Raw genomic sequence first — 19,965 nt, 5'->3', positions numbered from 1 at the left:
GTCAATAAAAATTTAGGACTAACCTTTGGTCAGCATTACAGTCAGGTCCCAAGGACAGAATACGTGCATGACATCTCATCCAGCCTACAATCAAAAGTCTATACCTAAATACTTTACAAAGCTAGCCAGATGTGTGCAGCATTTTTCTATTGCTGCTTTAAAATACTTTGCTTGCAAAGCCATCAAATAAAGCTCTGCCGCCACCCAGTGGTTATACACCAAACTGCGCATGTGCATTTTTCTTTTTCCAGGGCTGTTCTACAATTATAGTGACAGCCAATCATTCTAGATACATATAGTATAAATTATCAGTAATTATTGCATGTTGTACACACTATGTCAAACTGGTAATTGTAAATTAGTGTTTGTCAAAGCAAAAATAGAATTTTGTATATACACCAGAATTCCTTTTTTGATTTCTAGAGGGATACAGGAAATCTTGTACCTTAAGGTTATACTGATGCCTGTAGAATTAAAAAAGTGGCATAAAAACAGCAGGCTATTCAAATACCACCACTTCTACTACAAGCATGCTCAAATGTTGTCTAAAGAATCTTGCACCCACAGCTGTAATTAGATGACATTATAACATCCACCTGGATGGCTGCATAAGCACATTACAACAAATGGACAACTCAAAGACCCACAGAAGTTATGCATTAAGAAAGAGGGAAAACCACAATGTAAAGACTATAGGTTTCTCAGCCAGGGTTTTACCTGAATGAACTAAATTTGTGGTCAGTGACAACCGAAAGGTTGGCAACCACTGGCCTAGAGTCAAAGGTATTGCCTGGCTTTCAGTACACCTACATAAAGCAATGGGTGTCCATAAAGTGGACACCTACATAAAGCAATTTAGAGTTCACTTTTACATGTCACCATGACAACTGTTTCAGCAGCGGGGGCGTGCATGCTTTACGCAGTGGCGTTCGCATTGCGGGTGGCGGTTGTGGTGAGCATGCGCAGGTTGGGTCCATGCATAATTACATTCTTCGTTTAGTATAAAGGGTTACAGATTTTGTAGATATAGCCTCTCTATCCTTAAGCACTGCCCTCTGCCCATTTATTTTTACCTTTGGCCGATTTCAGTTCATGACTATTGCCTAATCATTGAAGAATATGGGTCTATCCTGGTTAATGAACTGTTCAAATGTATTGAAGGGCTGCAACAGGGAAGAAACCCATAGCCCATTGCTTTATGTAGGTGTACTGAAAGCCAGGCAATACCTTTGACTCTAGGCCAGTGGTTGCCAACCTTTCGGTTGTCACTGACCACAAATTTCATGGACATGCTGCACATGCGAGGGGTGCCGTGTCTCACTCAAAGGGGAAGACATGTCCCCCAGAGTGACGTCATGATGGCAGAACCTGCCCACTCTCCCATCACAGGTCTGAGCCTGTCTCCAAAAACACAACCCACCCACCGCCCTGAGCCTGCAATCCGTACAAGGGACATGGTCTGCGGCTCTGGCCGGTGCGACCCCCCCCCCAGCAGGGTCCTTCTTCTGACTGGCCAGAGCCGCGGAACCACCAAAATATTCTTGTGGACCACCAGTTGGCAACCGCAGCTCTAGGCCATCCCTTTGTCTGCAACTCCCTGAACTTGGACAGATTTGTGGTCAAGCTATAGTGAAGGCTATCTAAAGCAAAACTAAAAGAGTTGACTGTTCCGGAAACTTTCAACACACCCATGATTCTCAAGCAACAACTGGGAGGGAACAATTCTCCGGCCGAACAAATCAAACCTGAGCTCAGATATGTTCTGGTCTGCAATCAAACAATGAGTTAATTCCAGCATCTATTTTCAAAGGCCCTGGATCCAATCTAACTTGTCCAGTAGATCAATATGTTCTCTCAATAAAACGTTGTCTAATTACACAATGTGGATGCCATGAGAGCACAATAGGCTAACACTGCAAACAGCACCTTGGAAGAAACTTGGTGCAGCCATAAGGATGAAGCAATGAAAGAAAAGGTAGTAGTAGGTATGAACCTTAACTGCCCCCAAAAATGAGGATTTCCTGGTGAGGGGAGGCAATGGCAGATCTGGGCAACTTACTAACCCAACATAAAGTGGACATTCCCTTTCAGAAAGAACCAAAAACAGGTTAAGGAAAATCTTTTGAAAATGTAACAGCAACTAGGTTAAACACCTTGATCCAAAAGTACAACCTGAACAAAAATGCCTGAAAGGCAAGATGCCCACAAAGACCAGCAACCATACCCCCACACAATTGAGGAATGTTTTCAAAGCACAGGCACATGTATGTTAGACAATGCAGACAGGGACCCATGTTGGGGCAGCTAGGCATGCAGGACAGATAAAATTAAAAAAGTTTTTTCTAGGTTTTGCTTCTGACATAATGATACCAAACAGCGGGTCCAGAGATATTAGGACTGATTAATCATTAGAATGCTTGCCAGTATATGTGCATGATCAATTTATTAGTGAGAAATCTGATGGGAAGCCTTTCACAATAAACTGTTCATAAATAAGCGTCCAAGAGATGATAGGACAGCATACATTAGGCTTCAGCTGAGATATATATAGGATGACGGCTACCGTATCAAATCTCCACCCATAGATAGTATGCAAAGTTATTTAGTGTGTACCGTAACAACTGTTTTTACCTCATTTCTGTGAGCAATGAGCCTGTGCCTTTTTTTACCCACACCTACTAAGGTTTATTAGCTAAATTGTTTTGCACTACTGAACAAGTATGATTTCCTCTTTAAGTAGAATTCAGTTAGAATCAGGCATTGTAACCTCAGGAATACATCTCACAATAATGTCTTATAGTGCAGGGTGCAACACAAATTAAAATTGTAACTGCTCCCTATTAGTACTCCAGATAAACAATCTGCTTCAAATCAAATTAACATGATTCTCATCACAATTTTTTAAAAACATACAAAAATATTGTTTATTTTTGAATATTTAGAAGGTAAAAACAAGGCAAACACTCATGTAACTAATATAACAAATACAATAGACATGGAATCTCTAGATGAACATTGTCTCTACATGTGTCAAAGTGTCCACTTCATCAGGTCTAGAGAATTCCTGTTCTTTCCCAAATCAAGTGTGCTATAGGTGCTTCAAATTATATCCTGTTTCAATTTAACACATAAAAAAACAGGCCGTCAGCCAACTTTAATTCATCTACCAGTTGGGGTCTACTAGTGAAAGATCAAAATCAGTGGGGATGGATATGTTCAGTTACTGAAGATTACTTAAGAGGCCTCAGATGCCTCCCTCTTCAGCAGATCAAAGGAGCAGAAGTTTCTGTCTCCTGGGAAGGGGGCATGCAAGCATCTCCTAATAGACATAACCACTGTTTCTTATACCCCCTTTGAATTTTCCTCAAATGCATGTAGCTTCATTGAAGCATGATTGATATAGAAGTTTCCTGGCAAGGAAATTGCCCCACAACTAGCACTAATTTTTTAAAGGGTGGATATGCCTGAAGAAAGCAGTGTATTTCCGAGTGAACCAGGAGCTTGCTTAACCATGCTACCAGTGATGCTGGGATATTGACCTGTGTGATCTGGCCCCCCCAAGCAGGGTCAGGAGAAGGACCCCACATGGGGAAAGGAGGTGCACACCAAGCAGGGCCACGGATAATGTGCCCAGTATGCATCGCAGGCTCAGGACAAGTTTTGGCATCATTACGTCACTCTGGAGACACACAGCTCCCCGCGCATGTGCAGTGTGTAAATTTAGTGGTCCGTGACATCTAAAAGGTTTGGGACCACTGATCTACAGATCATGGAACTATACATGACTTTCCTGAAAACAAGCAAACATATACTTCCCACCCCACTACAGTAGGCTGATCTGTTTGAGCAGGATAGATGGTTTAGGCTAGTAAAGCTCCTTTAAAATAGTGAACACCATTTTCATGAGAACATCTAAGGGGGGCGGGGCGGGGGGGGGGGGGAGATGAGTAGAGGAAGATGGTCACAAAAGAACCTAAATCTAATCCGCTATAATTTAAAACAGAAATAAACCAAACGCTATTAGTCTATCCCCACTCCATCACAGGCACCATGGTTGAACAGCTTGATTGCATGAGCATGCCAGGATGTGACAACCCCGGAGGAGGCAGGCAGGAAGCAGTATATTAATTCCCAGAACACAGCTGGAAGGGATTTCCTGGCAAAAACCACTGAGTTGGGCATGCTCAGCTTCTTTGACAGTTCCCCCACATGATGAGGTAGACAGGTTATTGTCCCCCTAACTGCAATATTATACCCGATCATGAATTTTTCAAAGGGGGACATCAGTTTGTACTTCCATACTTTCCGTTATATACATCTTCCAGTACACTTGCAAGAAATCAACTTTTTGCTCAAATAGTGAAATATGATGAGTCGATTTATTTAAATATTAGCTGTAACATGGTGCCAGGAAGGGAGTGTACATGAGCTATCTCTGAATTGTGAATTTGCCACTGGTAACTTGTTTAATTTTTTTATCTGTGAAAAAGCTTTATTTAAAAGTAAATTAAGTCTCATCTAACACATTAGTAGAGATACAGTCTCTTTATTATGTTGTCATAAATTTTCATACAAAATAGTTGTTACAAAAGTTCCATAAAATCTCAAACCATATCCAGATTAACAGTAGAATATTTCTAAAACTTTTAGGCTAACCCCATCAAAGCTGGACTGCATATCACATATCAAATGTCACAATGCACCAGTGTGGAGGTTAAAACAACCAAACAATTAGGTGTCAATCATCACATAGATAGGAGGTGTGACTGAACAGTTAACAAGAAAAGGTAAAACGGGGAAAAAAGAAGCAGACCAACAAGAAAAAACTATTTTATTAAGACACTTGAAATGTGTGGCCTAAACAGACTCCAGAATTCACAAACTGATGAACTGGAGATGGAATTCATTTCCAGCACACAGTAAAAACTAGGAGCTGTGGGAAATGGCAAAACATGTTTATTTATTGCAGGAAACTGTCAGGCAGGCGGTTCAGGTCTTCAAAGTAATCATATCGGTATTAAAAGTGTAACAGCCTGGAGCACTACAGTGCAGTCACCTGATAGTGCTAGACTTCTCCATATCCTGAATGCTGTAACATTCACTTACACAGTTGGGTGTCTCAACCTCCTACCAAAGCAAATGATCATGCAATGCTCTTAGATGTGCTGAAATTTTTCCAGGACTGCTTGCACTGTTGCGCTCCCTGATATATATTGTACTAACAAGTTTACTTTTAAGCGATTACGTTGCAGATAAATTCTAATGCAAGAATGTGTTTCTTAGGCATTGATATTTGGCATAAGTGTTAAATGGAATTCCATAATTTTTGGGTGACAGACAACAGTAGTAGAATCTGCTCATTGCATGCAACGTGTCCACCTCTAAAAAAAAAAAAAAAAAAGAAAATGGTGAGCATAAAAACTTTCCATTCTTCTAAATAGGTATCCTTCAAAAATGTTAGAAAAATGCAGACGTGTAAAATCCAATTAAAATCTACATAATTTGCAGTTGTGGTACAGGAAATTAAATGCCTGGAACTATACTAATCATTTGGTTCTGCAGTCAAGCTACTTCGTTTATAACGCACCACTGTTAGATCAGGAATTAAAACTTTAAAAGCTTTCTTACTAATGGCAACTTAACAGGAAAACACTAAAACAAGGTGCACCGTTTCAATCTAAATCCACTTGAAAAAACACAAATACAACAAAGTGAACAAAGGCTTTCTGTTCAGCCATTATTGTATTGGGGAACAGAATTACAGAATTTAGAAGATGGATTTGATGCTGAGTGTGGCTGCGGTCAGATCTCTCTTGTTGTAAGGGACTCTTCAGCTACGGTAAAGGGCTGCATTCACCCATATCGGGGAATCTCACATTTGGGAAATTTGCTCATAATGCCTACATAACCACAATCATGTATGCACTATATAGTTATTCAGCACTGTGACATTTGTTTGATAGGACTAGAAAAATAGTATTAGCTACAAAACCTCAATCATGTATGCAGTATAGGATGTCATTCAACAGTGTAACATATGTCTAATGTGAACAGAAAAGTGAATAAAGTGTAAAAGGTATTTACTATGACACACTCCTAAAAAAGATGTTACCCACAGCAAGTGTCTAAAATACGGATGTGGACAATAGAAAAAGTGAAAGGTAAAAGTGGGTGCATTCACAACTCACAGAGGATCAGAATAAAAGTGTTCATGACAAGTAAGATATAAATGAGTGACTAACACACTTGCAGGGACAATACACAAGTGACAAAACACAGAATTATTATAGAGGTATTATATTACAAAGTGTATAAATTATAAGTACAAAAGTGAAAAAAAGTGAAAAACATCATAATACTAAGAACAAAAAAATAAAAATAAAAGAACAGAAAACACTAACAAATGTGAACACACAAAGTGATAAAACAAAAACCACAACTTGCATGAAAAAAAGGCATTTGTTAGGACAGCAATGTTTCCTTGCTTACAACTGTGTAAAATATGAACAAGAAAAAAAACATCAAAGTGCAAACACTTAAAGAATGCTTAAAACCAACATTAGGCAATAGGGAGGGAAAGGAATTGTTTTGCAGCATATCACTACAGTTAATTTATTTTTGAGAAGGATCTACCTATGATAAAAGGTCTAGTATCATTCTGCCAGTTCTAATTCATTATTAACAATCAAAAGCTAACCTCCCCCGCTCATGAATCAAAACGTGGACTGAATGGTACTGGCTAAAAAGATCCTTACTGCTGCCAGAGTTCTTTGCTGGTCAATAAATACAAGTGCTACATTAATGGCATTATTAGTGTTAGGTGCAGTTTTACTCTCCTGGTTTTTCCACAGTGGACCTATAAAAGGTTCTTCTTTTAAAATGATGCACTCTTCTAACCTGAAAATAAATTGAAATGTTAATTCACACAACAGTTGACATTTAAAAATAAAAAAAACTTAAATGATTTAAATAGGCTGGGGTATTTAGAAACTCTGTTGTTGTTTAATTATGTTTTTATGTTCCTTTTGGGAAGATTCTTCTCATTTTGACCCAGAAGTCTTGCAGCTTTATGTTATACTGCCACCTACAGGGGGATACTGGCAAACAAAGCTATCAGTCAATCAGGATGACCCTCCCTACTACCACAGCATGCCTCACTTTGCAGGGAGCAGAAGCAAATTAGCATAATCGTAACACAAGAGTGGGACCCATGTCCTTCAATGAACAGGAATAAACGTTTTTTCCCCCCATTTATTGAGGAATACATGAAATTTTAATCCTTCAGGATATCACAAAGCAGGACATCTCAAGGGAGGCCACGGCTATCGCATTTAAGTGACCTAGAGACTGTGTTTCAGATACTAGGACAAAATACAGCACCCTACAAGGAGACTTATTGCTAGCCCAATGGCAAAAAAAAAAGTTGCATATGCAGAGAAGTCTTTGGCCAATTAGGAAAACATGGGGAGCAGGAACTTCCCTGCTGCGACTTATTCCTTCTATTTGTGATGCTTTATGGCAGTAAGATTTGTTAAAAAAAAAAAAAAAACCCCATCTGGTCACAACACCTTTCACCTCAATCTTCCCATATTCAAAGCTTGGTAACGTCCCTAAAATATCCCATCTCTCACACCGCATATTGCAATCATCAGATCAAACCCTCCCTGCCCTACAACACCTACCATATACTTCATCCTCATCACTCAGCCAACCACCCCCTTCACCAATCTTTAAACTTTTAAAGACACACAGACCACCTCCCACCAAATTCATCCCTCCACAGTGCCCACCACCCATGAAATTTATGTGTTTCCTATGCACCTCACTAGCTCAGGTCCAAGAATCTCCCTTATACCCCCTCTCCCTCCATTCTTTATTACCTATAGTCTACCTGGCATCCAAAGCACTCGATCTCCCACATATATATATATATATATATATATATATATATATATATATATATACACACACACACACCGTATTTTTCGGACCATAAGACGCACTTTTTTCCCCCTAGAAGTGGGGGGAAAAAGTCCCTGCGTCTTATGGTCCAAATGTATCAAAATGTATCCTTCCCAGCTGCTGTCCCGTCCCCCCTCTGCCTTTTCTCCTGTCTGCAGCGTGTGTGTGTGTGTGTGTATATATATATATATATATATATATATATATATATATATATATATATATATATATAGCCTTTAATACTCTCCCTTCTATGCCTTAAACCCAACTAACCCTAGATGGTTTCTCAATACTGAATGCCGAAGAACCACTTCTATGTCCCTCAGCATTCCTAATCTATTGTGGTACCACTAAAAGAAAACTGGGAACAAGTTGGCCCGACTTACTTACTTCAAGGAGTCTTTATAACAAGACAAGAGCAGAAGCAAGACTCAGCAAAGCTCACAGGCACCCATCCTCCTATGACACAAAAAATAAAGGCATGCTGGTAGTAGGAAGTGTTGTCTTTGGGTGGCCTTTCTTGTAATGTCTAATCATCCCGTACACAACAATATAACCCTAAAGTACAAGTCTTCCTTTGTTCCACAATGAATGAAAAAAAAAAAAATACAGATTAGTGTTTAGTCAGGGTTCTAATTGTACAAAGAAACTAATCACAATACAAAATGTTGGAGCAGTTAACTGGTATACTATACCCTCTATATCTTGAAAGAATGGCTTCTGGAACTTTCCACCAGAGAACAGACAGGATACAGAAGTTTGTATGCTTCGATCTATTTTCTACAAATACCAAGAAACCTAATTTAAGCCTGCTCTGCCATAAAAATCACAGAAATTAAATATTACCTACACTAAACTAATAAGCCATTTTACATTTTCTAAACTAATATAAAGACAGAACAAAGTTACCTTCGGGGAACTTGCTGAAACCATAGAGGCATTTTGCTCCAGTACTGTACAATTTGTTGGTACCGCGTCACCAAAGTTGTGCTGAAAGTCATTTCCCCCGATATTCCAAGATACAGCCTACAAAAAGAGAAAGGATTATTTATAATCACCATAAAATCCATTCACATGTGTTCACTGGAGGCCAGCCAGCTCCACTTTAAATCCATCAATTCTGGGAATATCAACATGTGCAGCGTAGGTCATTAGGCACAACAAAAGAATCAAGGGGTTGAAACCCTGACACTTGAAAGCTAAAAATTGATACTACCTCTTGAAAACTCTGGAGCACCTTGAAGATGGGTACATTACAGTATGCATACCTGACATCCATAGATGACAAAAAAAATCCCTGATGCAAGAATGCTACTACAAAGGATAGACAAATGTGTTGTTCCAATTAGTGCTCTACTTCTGTTAGTGGTGATGGTAATTCAGCAGGGCTGGAGGAAAACCAAATCTATTCGAGATTAAGATTATTTGTGCAGTATTATATTTGCTAAATAGATACCAATGTCAAGGCTATTCACCTTCAATCCCTAAGGGCCGGGGTCTTTCAAGTAAGATATATAGAAACTTTTAAGGACTGTAATTCGACAGCTTTGGCCTATAGGTTAGTTCTCAAAAGTTTTCTATATAAACAGAGCATGTTCTGCCTCTTCTAACTGCTTATTAATGTTTTTTTTTTCACTTTAGAAGAAAGCCTATGATCTCAGGCATGTGCAGAAGGAGCAGCCCACAGCCTTCTGGGACATAGGATGCAAGTGTCCTAGAAGGCTGTACGTTTCCCCATTTGTCTATACCACTGTGGCAGTAAAGAAGGATTTTGGAAAGTTTAAAAAAATAATGCCCCTCTCCCCTTCTGTCTTTATCGCCACGGCAGAATAGGAGTACAGAGTCTCCTTGGATACATATGGGGGCCCAATCTCGGGTATGCACAGAAGGAGCTTTTTCTTCAATGGGGTCAAAAATTTTTTACCACCCGGCTATAGCTTCCTACCACCCGGCTGAAAAAAATTTGGGGAGAACACTGATATTTTTATAAATTCCTACATTCTGAACGACAATTTTTGCCTTTTGCACTAAATTCACGAACTGTACAAGAGACAGAAAAACAAGGGAGGCGCAGCATGACGTCATTGTAGTCTTAAGTTATATAAGGAAACCGTTGCCGAGCTGTACGCTTCAGTATTGTTTCCACCATTACAACAGTCATCCTGCTCCCCGAATACCGATTCCGATGCGATTGTTTTATTTGTTTTTCTCTCAGATGCTCTTTTAGGTAAGTATGACCTTAACTGTGTGTTTCCTTTACATGTTATTTTGAAAAGCATCAAATAGTTTGACTTTGATAACTATCATTTCTTGTTTGGTCTTAGGATTCAAATGAAATAACCCCATAAACCGTGAGAAAAAGCAAACAAATATTTTGCATTTCTTTAGTAATACCAAAGATAATGCAACTAATGATAATAGTAACAATAGTAATACTTCACTTAACCGTGATCGGATCAATAAATCTGAACCTCTACAGTCCACGTCAGGCACCATTAGGAAGAACATTATTTTACAAATTTATTTTTTTTTTTTTTTTAAATTCATATTAATGGTCCACAGGATTTAAAATGATGAATTTAGTGGTCCATGAGGTCCAGAAGGTTGGCAACTGCTGCTAAGGTACTTAAAATTGTCCTTGAGCTTAAGTCTTTACAGACTTTTAACTTAGAGCTCGCTTCCCCCCTAACAGGAGGAGCTAAGCATGCAGAAAGAGTTAATTCAATGACTAAGCAGAACACAATGAATGATAAACACTGAAAGAAATAAAGTCTTAAAGTTGAATGAAACCCACAATTACTCATTTATGCCTATTCCAGCGCAGGAAGCCACCATCTTTCTCCTTCCTGTAATTGATCTTCAGCTATCTTGTAGGGCTCTTCAATTGTACATAACTCATTCTTTCCCGGCACACCCAAGGGAAGCCAGGATTCCCGGGCTTCCCTGACAACTGATGCAGAGCTGAAAATTTGACAGCTGGATGGCAATCAGGCAGGTAAGAACATCACCTGTGCCTTTTTGCAATAACCAAAATGTCTGAATCGCCAGCGTTAAAAGTGGGGCATTAGTTCCTCTTTAATGTGGCAGTCATTGGAGAAGTATGGGAGATGCAATTTCTGCCTCGCTTTAGAAAATGAAACTGCCTGACTTTTTTTCTCAAACTCAGGAACAAGGACATCACAATCCGCGCCTACATTTATCTCTATGTTTGTTCCCAATCAGAGACCCAAAAGCCTATTTAGAAAGCAAGGAATCAGACTTTTTCCTTAGTAGAGAATCAATTACTGCCATTGATTTGTATGATTCTGGAAGATTTACTGCTTTATAAACATGACAGCCAGGAAAATTGCTTTCTTAAAGGAATGCATAGCCATGACAGCCTTCAAACTATTTATAATTTGGAGATGGAGAAATAGTTTAGAGTATCATTTGAATTTAGTTTGAAAGATGTATTTGAAAAACAGATACTGCAGCAACGATCAATAAGAGACATACAAGAAAGTACTTGTGATGTTTCTCATTACATAAGGACCAAATTAACTGCATTAATAGCAAATAGCTTCTAAATAGTTGGCATAGACTTCACTTAACGTTATCATGTCATATTACTCACCCTTTGGAGTATCCATTGAAATCAGAAATTATTTTCACCTCTTTTACTGCTCCAAACACAGAAAACACTTCCTCAATGTCACGGTGGTGAATCTAAAAAATAATGTTCAGAACACACAAAAGTGTAAAAGGCTTGGTATTCTTTTAATAAGATGTATTTTCTCACACATGTTGTGGAACCAATTAAAATAGACGAGGCCACTTCAATAATGCAGAGAACACACCACCTTTTGTACATTAGAACATACTTCCAACAAAATAAAAAAAATTAAATAAACCTTTATATGGGTTTATATTTATGTGTACTGGTATAAAAAAAAAAACGAAATAAAATGGGAATTCAATTGGGAGTTTTAAAGTCCCTAAAAAACTCCAAATCCCAATTCTATGTTGGTATGTGGTAGTGGATGTAAGTTTGTCAGCGTTCTACCGCCTCCTATACTTCGTTCCAACTTAACTGCCCCCCATGTCTCAGTTTTCCATTATCTTATAGTACCCCTATATTGTGACCCAGATTCTTAGTGTCCCATGTTTTGTTAAAAGTGTAATCAATTTACAGTGATTTTGGCTTAGTCGTTTAAAAAAAAAAAAAAGGGAGTGCCTAATAGCCACTCGTGGACATCTAGTCGTTTTTTTTCTTTTTTATTATTAAACCTGCTGCAAACCCCTTTTACAGTCGCTGAGCACCACTGTTTAAAAAACACTTGCACAGTGGGGACAGTGGTTCCAATTTAAATCTATGGAGGTGCAAACCGCTATTGAACATTGCATGTAGAAGTTGAATGCAGCAACACTGTCGTTCTAATACCTGAACATGTGCAGTGAGGTCGGCAATCTTTTTTCCCCATCTATGTCACCCATCTTGCACCTGCGCAGTGCAAGATCAGGTGACGTAGGAATTTTTTTTTTTAATTTTGAGTTCAGTTCAACTCTAACCAGGGTTCAGTGGAGCCCTAGTTTTCCTCCAGAAGTTGCTAAGGGTTCGCTTAGCAATGAGCAAATGAAAAATCTCAGGTCAAAGCAAGCTTTCAGTGAGCTGGTAGCCTGCCTGTAAGTTTTGCTGCAAATGATAGAGTGAAAAAGATCTAAAGTATAGATCTTCCAATCTTTCAGGGGCAGAGCTCCGCCAAGTCTTTTACTTTGTATACAAAGCCCAGCCTAAGGCTATGTACACACATCAGATGATTCTCGTCTGATAATGGCCTCGGGGTTAGTATCAGACGAGAACCTGACGTGAGCAGTGGCCGTCCAATGTCGTTCATGGATCAATTATGGCGGATCCACAAATGACAAAAGATTGTAATACAAGTGAAGTGGAGACAGCGCAGCGGGGTGCCACTCACTTGTTCTCAGCCCTCCCCCTCCTTACAGCAGAATAGTGCTGTATGTACAGCACTTGTTCATGCATTTTTTAGTCTTTTGTTGTTGGACAGGATCATAAAGGATCCTTTCCAATGACAAAAATCCAACGTGTGAATGTAGCTTAAGCAGATGACAGCCGGGAAGCTACTGAAAAGTACCGAACGCTGTGCCCAAACAAGGGCTGGTGACACCACTATTGGGTATGCAGATGTCTCTAGAAGGTTGGACACTAGCCAAAGCAAAGCGCACATTCCTCCTTGTGTGTGAAGACAAACAGTTTGGCTCAGTGTCCTGCGGATAGGACAACTCGGGATTTATCTCAAGAATGTGCTATATTCTATCATGTGTCTTCAATTATCTAAAAAAAATGTCAGAATCAACACAAAGTTACCAAAACTCACCTTATTATCAATGCCCCCAATAAAGACAGTATTAGGTACAACTCTTCCTTCAGGAATTGCATAACCAGATGGCTTGCCTTCCACTGGACTTTCTGCAACAGACTACCCAGGACAAAAAATATTTTGCAAAGTTAGTACAGTTAACACATAGTACATAGTTATAAATTAAAATATAACTTTAGTTTTATATTAAAATATTACATATGATAACATGTCCCAACATGCAGCCCTTTAACCAGGGGTGTCAAACTCTGGCCCCCAACGTCCTTTTTTTGGCGCCCAAAGGAATCCTACATATAAACTGCAGCTGGCCGGCCGCTGCATTGAAATAGCGCCGCTACTACAATTCCCAGCATCATTCACGTCTATAGACCAGCGGGCTCTCTGCCAATGCGTGGCCCCGCATTGGACTGTTTTATAGACGCAAATGGTGCCGGGACTTTTAGTAGCGGTGCTATTTTAACGAAGAGGGAGTTTTAGCGGCGGCCATTCATAAGATTTAGCTCCGCATTGGCCGCGTCTGGCATTTCCAGCACTCCCCCTCAGGTGTACTTTCCCTTGCTACTCCAAGGCATGGACTGGAATGGTTGGATTTTCATAGAAGAATATTGTTATTATTGTTAGCCTGTGCAAAAAGGTTACCATTGAAATTGAACTCAAAAGGCTACAAATAGAGAAAAAGGCATAAGATTTTTTTCTTGAATAAAATTCTAATTGTTTTTTATGCATTCTTCTCTATTATAAGCTTGTTCCAGATTGAATGTGAAGCAAAACCTCTTTGTTTACATATGAAAAGGGTTTATATCTAATGGGAGAGAAACATTTCCTCATTTTTTTTAATAAATTTCAAGGTTGCCCGCAACTTTGTCTAAGTTTTTAATTTCTGCCCTTTGTGTATTTGAGTTTGACATCTCTGCTTTAAACAATGTACAATACACAGAAAGGGTTGTAGAACACTGAAACCACTAAAACAAACAGGAAAACCACTAAAACAAACAGGTCAGCCACTGTGGTCACTCACAATCTATTTTTTTCCAAAGGCAGCGTTCTCTCAGTGCTTTTTTTTTTTTTTTTTTAATTAGCTATTGATGCAGTCACATACATAAAATGCACATAAAACAATCACAAGTGAATGAACACTATAACACTTAAAACCTTTTATTTTCTTGTCCAAATTTTCTAAATGCTTTCTGTTCTGCAAAATGAAAGCCTAGGACTACAATGCTGTACATATGAAAAGTTTTGGAATATTATCGTTGTGTGGCTTTTGCCCTTTAATGTTGTAATTTATCAACAAAAAAAACAAAAGTGACATCTTGACAAGTCCTATTATTGAAACTGGAGTTCTAGACTCCAAATGTATTCCCTGTAAGGTGAGGATAGTCTTCATCCAGCACCAGAAGTGAGTATTTGAGATTTACTTACAAGCAAAATATAGAATAGACTCAATTAATCAACACACAATCACTATGTGCAGTTATAGCATAATCAACAGTGTAATAAAGCTGATAGACAGCTAGATTGAAAAAAAAAAAATTATCTGGAGCAGTGGTTGCCAACCTCGAACCGCACATGCGCAGGGAGCCGTGTGTCACTGAAAGTGGAAGAAACTTCCCTCAGAGTGATGTGATGATGCCAGAAGCGGCCCACTCTCCCATCGCAGGCTCAGACCTGCTTGCTAAACATCCGGGTGGGACAGTAGCGCAGGGCGATGGAGAGTGGGCAGGTTGGGTCCATATGGGGGACAGAGCCGGGGACTACCAAAATTGTCTCTTGGACCACTGGAGTATTCCCACTTCCAAAATACAATAAACGCCTTGTTATCTGGTACCCAGGGGTTTTGGTGAATCCCTTATAAATGTAGTTTCTGGTTGTTTGAGTTTTACTAATTCCACACTCCCATACTACAACATAAACTCTGTATTGACTTCATAGACAAATAAATTTATAAGGTAAATGAAGACAAACTTTACTGTATAACAAAAACAGCTTTGTAAATGCATGTATTACAAAGAGAAAGTGTGTAGGCAGATTATATTGAAGATACACGGGGCAGAATATTATTATATTAAAATATAAGAACAAATTATTTTAATGAAGTATTAGGGCATATTACAATTATGTAATAAGTATAGCTTATGGGAGATTATTATAATAATGTACAGGTTCAGTTATAATGAAGACACATGGGGGCAGATCCTGTACAGAACTGTATACAATGTGCTGTATATTTCTCTGTGTGTGTGTCACAATACCACAGCAGCCCCTGGTGGTCACAAGCGGTACAACACAAAGACATCCTGCAGCAGATAAAAGCAGGGGTAGAAAAGTGCTGCTTGGTTGCCCCAGTTATTAATACCAGGGAGTTTACTGTATATTCACGTTTTTAACAGTCTAAAGACAAATAAATCATGGTACATCAAGCAAAAATAAAAAATGTCTTTATAGAGTTAGTTAGAAATAATATTGGTAGAAAAACCTTTTTTTTTTGTTGTCCTATAAGAGAGATTTCCTTCCACACCCTGCCCTGGAAATAAAAAACCTGGAATAAAAGCTTTAAAAAATAAAGGGAAATTTAGGGACATATTCTATCACTTCCTGCTCTAATGACAATGGTTATCAGGACAAAGAGGGTCTCTGGGCACCTTCCAAAATCAGAAGCTTATAATGAGTAAGTGATTGGTGTAAGCAAAAAGAAAATGACCTGGCCTCTGACAACATTGTTCATGTAAGGAGGACATTGCTATTCTGCAGGGCAGCTTACAAATGTTTGTGAAATAACAGATGTAGAATTCTATTTATACTTGTCTATAATGCTATATAGGAACCTCGCTGTCTCAGTCCTGGAAAACCTTTATTTTCAGGAGATAATCACACAGGTATGTTGTATTACAGAAGGGACATTGTCTATCCTTTTCTGCAATAAACACCCGCCTGATCACTAATTTTCAAAGCAGAATTTTAGTTCTGCCTAAAGGCAAAGAATATTTTCCTAAAATACAGTAAATGATTTGAGTGTAAGCCGGTATTCCTTGACAGTGCAAAGTCCTGTAAAACCCAAAATAAAGATGGAGGAGTACAAGCAGATGCCAAGACAGCAATGTACACAGCAGGTCCTGAGGGCATCTTCCAGCACTCAGGGTAAATCTCAGACCCAGACAAGATTGTCTACAGAGCTCCACAACCAGCATTGCCCCCTAATTCTTGATCGCCAGGCGAACAAGAATGCTCCCATTCAAAGCCTTCTAGGATAGCTATGTCATGCATCCCGGGAGGCTCATGGGTGCTTCTTCTGCACAGGCCTGAGATGCTTTTCATGAAAAGGGAAAAAAATTGTCCATCTCACACATGCGCAATGACATCGGCATTTTTTTCCCCAACCTACATCACTCGATCTCGCTCCTGAGTCGGGTGACGTAGGTAGAAGAACAAGGAAGAAGAGACGAAGATGGCGGAGCCCGGAAGATGGATGCCGGGACAATGCGGGACCCAATGGAAGAGACCTCTGGACTGATCGACAGTCCTGTGGCATTAAAGGTGTCTTTTTTGGTGGGGGGTGGGGGGAAGTTTTCCTTTTAGGTTCATGTTGGCCAATAGTGATTAAAGCAGATTTGACATTCCTACAATGCAGGATTACAGTGATAAGGGTGCCAGCAGGGATACAATGACAGAAGCACTGCTTGATGGACACACAGTGGTTGGTGTCTGCAGGGAGACAGAAGCACCACTCACCCTAGTATAGGCCACACCCCTTCAATGCCATTGGCTGCTAAAAGTTAACATCAAACACATATAGAACTATTATTTAGGTGTATGTAATCCCAACAATAATCATACTCCTAGAATGGTTCATTTATGTATTTATTTATTATGAATTTATTCATTTATTTATGGTTCATTTAAAGGTTCAGCGAGTTAAAAAAAAAATGCCAGGTAATTTGGTTGGAAATCTTGGAGCTGATAACTTCCAGTTCTCTCTGCTAGAGTGGCCAATGATTATTTCAGTTCTAGACTCGCACCCCTCTATGAACAGGTGCGGGGGCTGGTATCCATAGGTATTCCAGCAATGGAAGGCTGGGTTTGCTCTGTTGTGATGCTGCAACATATTATAGATAGATATATGGAGTGCTGCTTCAATATTCATACAACCTCAAACATCTCACCAATACACAATAATGCATTATGCCACCCATGTAAATGGGAAATTACAACAAAAAATCAACATTGGCAACAGTGTGAATCCAGGCCAAATGTGTTCCTGGTAGAATGACCAGGTGAAAAAGGAAATATAATGCAGATCACATCTAAGGATCAGTACAGCCCCCATATAAAAACTTGGTTTTAATAGTACTATAGGATTGTAAAGGAGTGCATTCATAGTAAACTACATCTCTGATTCAAATAAAACACACCACCTTTCACCATGCCAGTTTGCCATTAATCACCCTACCTAGAAATTTTTTTCAGCTAGGCAGAAAAAAAAAAGACAAGAAATTTACTGCATTGGAATCCAGTCATGCCTATAATTCTATCCTATTTAAGTCCCATTTTCCCAACTTTGTGTGATCTAACTTTTTACATTAAACAGCCAGGTGGTGCGGCCAGCTAAATGAGGCTGAAAGAACACTGCCCCCTATGGACGATCAGGTTATTGCACTTCTGAACTCACCTGTATGGCATGAAAAATCAGTTTATACTAAAATACAATGACACTGGGCGTCAGATTGTACCGATCTATGACATCTTGTGACAATCCAGAGCTGAGTATTGCCCCTTACAAATGCAAGGCCTTTTTTTCCAATTCCACTTTACTGCAGCACATGCCTGTAAGTGGTGGTTGGTACTGCCCCTTAACCAATGGGGATCGCCCCTTTTACCCACCAGCCGATGAGCACACAGCACACCACGCAGCATTCCCCATGATTGGTGGTTAGCGGCAATTCCCAAAGTTTTGCAGAAACCCAATCATGGACACACGGCTCTAATCAGAGGGGTTGGATCCCCATGTTGGTATTGAAGTTTGTGTCCCCTATGATGAGTTTATTTGTAATAAAACCATGAGAGGCACTGAGGGGAAACACATCATCATGGAGCTGTCCCTAGCACATGGCTGATTGCAAGCCTTAACCTTGACATTTCTTGCAGCCTTTAGCCGGGTACATCTCCCCCCGATTCAGCACAGATTTCAGTAACCATGCCGATCCATGACAGAATAACCACCTGAGCTCGTACTATAGTCCTGCCCGGCTATAGCCCTACATGGGGTCACCACACACAGTTGCAGCGTATTCTCCACAATTTTATTTTTCCGTTACCTTTCTCCAGGCCCGATCTGATCGCTCTCCCCTGAAATCTGATCCGCTAGAGGCCCGCCTGGGGCAGGAAACCAGCATGTATCCCCTGAGGAGAATCTCTAATTACCCCCAGCTACCTTGAGTGGTGAAATTACTGACAAACCCCAATCTGCCACACTCACCATGCTTTACCCCAACTCCTCAACAGCAAACAGACATAAAACCAGGGGAACGCGGGAAGAAGTGGCCGCAGGTGCGCGGGGCGGGTCCTATATATAGCCTACCCCGGAGCAGCGCATTCCGCTCACTGCGGGGGTCCGACTATTCCAAAACAAAATTAGGCCCCGGAGTGTATTGTTTTTGCTCAGAGGAAAGGTAATTAAAGGTAATTAAATGTTTGTTCAATGTGTAGATGATTTTGTGGGGAAGATAGGAATTCAGCCTGAACAGTTCCCGAGATTTTTTCATTTTAGCAATATTGCGCCATTTGTTAGGGGCGTGGCCGGTGTGGAAGAGGAAATAAATATGGCGGCCATGGCGCGCAGTTTGTGGTGAGAGAGAAGCCGGCCTGGGTGTAGGGCGGAGTCTGGGCGCGGTGGCCTAGGATTGTACACTGTGGTGCCTCTGATTTAGATAGTAGTTTGAGTACAATCAGCTTTTTATCATCTGGTGTCTCTTTCATGGCAAATGAACAACAAAAGTAGCTGTCAGAAAATTAGTGCTAAAAGGACCCTTCTGGGAGCAGAGCTGTCATCGAATATATAGGAGATATATGGGACCTGTCAGAACACTGGGCCTGCTGCAATCAGTGCTGGAACAAGGCCTATTAGCCAGGTAAAAGGGACAAACAGCCCCTATGAGTGCTGTGCAGTGAGGGCAGCTGTGGTGACCTTTGTGCTCCCTCATCTGCCACAGCAGCCAAGATGGCCCCTTCTGCCAAATGCGGCCCACACAGGCTCCTGTACTTCCTTTTTGACTCTAGTGTTTTCTATATTTGCACCCAGCATAGAATGCACTAAGCCTACACATCAATGTTAAAACAAACCCCAAAACAGTGGAACCTTGGTTATCCGGCAGCCATGGGGAATTGCCCATGCATGATAAGTGTAGTTTACAGTTAACTGAGCTTACTTTGAAAATGAGGTTTCTCAGCCCTTCAGCACTAGACTTGGATATGGAGATCTGTCTTTACTGACCTCAGGGGCTGAATGGCTGAGAAAAAGGGAAACTCTGGTGACGTTTTGAGCTGTCATCAGGTTCCCCTTTTCTCAGCCAATCACAGAGCTCTGCTCTGCTCTCCTCCTGACAGCTCCGCTCTTCTGATTGGTCCCACA

At 40.1% G+C, this 19,965-nt stretch overlaps 2 long non-coding RNA genes across 2 annotated transcripts; both read right to left on the bottom strand.

Annotated features, from left to right (window-relative positions):
• Window positions 1–4,548: 4,548 nt before the first annotated feature.
• LOC140332157 (uncharacterized) lies at window positions 4,549–8,990 on the bottom strand. The gene is made up of 3 exons (XR_011921040.1): window positions 8,872–8,990; window positions 8,658–8,742; window positions 4,549–6,897 (listed from the first exon to the last, which is right to left on the bottom strand). It is a non-coding gene; the product is annotated as an uncharacterized lncRNA (long non-coding RNA).
• A 2,585-nt stretch (window positions 8,991–11,575) lies between these two features.
• On the bottom strand, window positions 11,576–18,859 carry LOC140332156 (uncharacterized). Its single transcript, XR_011921039.1, has 3 exons — window positions 18,814–18,859; window positions 13,338–13,439; window positions 11,576–11,667 (listed from the first exon to the last, which is right to left on the bottom strand). It is a non-coding gene; the product is annotated as an uncharacterized lncRNA (long non-coding RNA).
• Window positions 18,860–19,965: the final 1,106 nt, after the last annotated feature.

Source organism: Pyxicephalus adspersus, chromosome 5, assembly GCF_032062135.1.
Source record: "Pyxicephalus adspersus chromosome 5, UCB_Pads_2.0, whole genome shotgun sequence".
Classification (NCBI taxonomy): Eukaryota; Metazoa; Chordata; class Amphibia; order Anura; family Pyxicephalidae; genus Pyxicephalus; species Pyxicephalus adspersus.
The sequence above is the reverse complement of the archived record's forward strand: the minus strand, read 5'-3'. Positions and strand labels throughout refer to the sequence as shown.